Genomic DNA, 2,973 nt, shown 5'->3' with positions numbered 1-2,973 from the left:
TAGGGAACTTACATAGATGTGTACTGAGCACCTTCAACCCACAGGTGCTTCACAGAAATGTATAACATAGAGCCATAAAAAAAAAATTCCAAGCTAAATCTTTTTTAGCTCCAAATTTTGCATTTTTATAAGGGTAACAGAAGAAATTTCTCCATACAATGTGTTGTGCAATTCCTCCTGACTATGCCGATACCCAATATGTGGAGGAAAACAAGTGCATGGCAGGGCTTGGAAGGGAAGGAGCGCCGTGTGACTTTTTGAATTCAAAATTTTCTGGAATAATTAGCTGACACCATGTCACATTTGGCAAGCCCCTGATGTGCCTAAACAAGGGAAACCCCCCACAAGTGACCCCGTTTTGGAACCTTGACCCCCTTGGGATCTTATCTGATGTGAATTAAGAACCCTGGAACCTCCAGGTGCCGTATGATCAATGTCAGTAAATTGGATTCGACCAGACACCAAAAATATTGGAATTAAATTCTGAATACAGTGTAAACCATTGAGGACCTGTATTGTGGTCAGTCTGTCAGGCCTAAAACCCATCTCAGGAACATGAACAAGCCTCATTTTACTTGGAAGCAGCCTCCTCAAGGAGAAGAAACACAAGCGCCATTGACCAATCTGCACAAAACCAAACACTTCTTCTGAAAAGTACCCAAACAGGCAGAATGGATCTTTTGCATGGTTTGGAGCAACAATGGAGTAATTACGGGATATGTCCCAGAGGGTGTTGAGGTCTGTGGAGTGTATGACTCAGGTGACAGGTAGTGCTACAGAACTCAGGTAAAGGTCCTAGAGTGGCAATGACCATGTTCCAATATGTGGAAGACTGCGGCCTGAATAGGTCGGTGGAGCGTATTGACCCAGTCTCTTAGACCTGATTAAAATACACAGAAACTGGCCAATACCCTCCACCATTTTTTGTAAGGACCCAAATTTAGAAAAAACAAGGGAGGTGCAATTTAATAAACAAAAGAAGTAAATAGACTTAGGCACTCAACTTATGCAGAATTTTTTTGTTCTTTAATGTAGTCATCAAATAAAATGTTTCGGCCACAGTGAACGGCTTTCTTCAGTAACAGTTAGTATCATAGGGGGATGAGAGCGTAGGTGAACACAGTTAAAGAAGTTGTCCACTACTATAAAGTTTTTTTTTTTTCTTCATAAATCTTGCTATTATGTGCCACTGAAAACATCTACTGTGTTTATTTTAGCAATGTTACCTGTTATCATGCTGTAGCAGCACATCGTCAGTGCTGGATTCAGCTCTCATGGGGTTAATCGACAACTTCCTTTCTCCTGAGTTATTGTGCTCTAATACTACAAGTTCCATGATGCTTTGCACTGCCACTAAGCCCGAACCTACCACACCCCCTCCAAAAACACCCAAACCCCTCCCTCCTCTCCCTCCTCTCTCTTCAAAAGATTTGTGATGTCATTTCTGTCCAACTCCTCTTTACATTTGTCCAAACCACACTCCATTACACACAGAGATAGATAGATAGATAGATAGATAGATAGATAGATAGATAGCCTGATATGTCATGGACTCCCGTACCCCAACACTGGACATATCCCTATCCCCCGACTAAAGAGCCCGATATGTCATGGACTCCTATACCCCACCCTGGAAACATCCCCTATCCTCTAAAAGGAATTTGATATTCCCTGGACCTCTATATGCCCCCCCTCCCCCACCCCCGTATTTTTACCATATGCTTTGGCAATGCTAACATGTACTTAGTCCTGCCAATAAAGCTCATTTGAATTTGAATTTGAATTTGAATTTGATAGATAGATATTAGATAGATAGATAGATAGATAGATAGATAGATAGATAGATAATAGATAGATAGATAGATAGATAGATAGATAGATAGATAGATAGATATTAGATAGATAGATAGATAGATAGATAGATAGATAGATAGATAATAGATAGATAGATAGATAGATAGATAGATAGATAGATAGATAGATAGATAGATAGATATTAGATAATAGATAGATAGATATTAGATAGATAGATAGATAGATAGATAGATACATAGATAGATAGATAGATAGATAGATAGATAGATAGATAGATAATAGATAGATAGATAGATAGATAGATAGATAATAGATAGATAGATAGATAGATAATAGATAGATAGATAGATAGATAGATAGATACATAGATAGATAGATAGATAATAGATAGATAGATAGATAGATAGATAGATAATAGATAGATAGATAGATAATAGATAGATAGATAGATAGATAGATAGATAGATAGATAGATAATAGATAGATAGATAGATATGGGATAGATGGATATATATATTAGATAGATAGATAGATAGATAGATAGATAGATAATAGATAGATAGATAGATAGATAGATAGATAGATAATAGATAGATAGATAATAGATAGATAGATAGATAGATAGATAATAGATAGATAGATAGATAGATAGATAGATAGATAGATAGATAGATAATAGATAGATAGATAGATAATAGATAGATAGATAATAGATAGATAGATAGATATGGGATAGATGGATATATATATTAGATAGATAGATAGATAGATAATAGATAGATAGATAATAGATAGATAGATAATAGATAGATAGATAGATATGGGATAGATGGATATATATATTAGATAGATAGATAGATAGATAAATAGGAGATAGATAGAGAGAGAGAGAGAGATATATGGGATAGATAGATATTAGATAGATAGATAGATAATAGATAGATAGATAATAGATAGATAGATAATAGATAGATAGATAGATAGATAGATAGATAGATAGATAGATAGATAATAGATAGATAGATAGATAATAGATAGATAGATAATAGATAGATAGATGATTGATAGATAATAGATAGATAGATAATAGATAGATAGATGATTGATAGATAATAGATAGATAGATGATAGATAATAGTAAATAGATAGATAGATAGA

Source organism: Ranitomeya imitator, chromosome 4, assembly GCF_032444005.1.
Source record: "Ranitomeya imitator isolate aRanImi1 chromosome 4, aRanImi1.pri, whole genome shotgun sequence".
Taxonomy (NCBI): domain Eukaryota; kingdom Metazoa; phylum Chordata; class Amphibia; order Anura; family Dendrobatidae; genus Ranitomeya; species Ranitomeya imitator.
The sequence above is the reverse complement of the archived record's forward strand: the minus strand, read 5'-3'. Positions refer to the sequence as shown.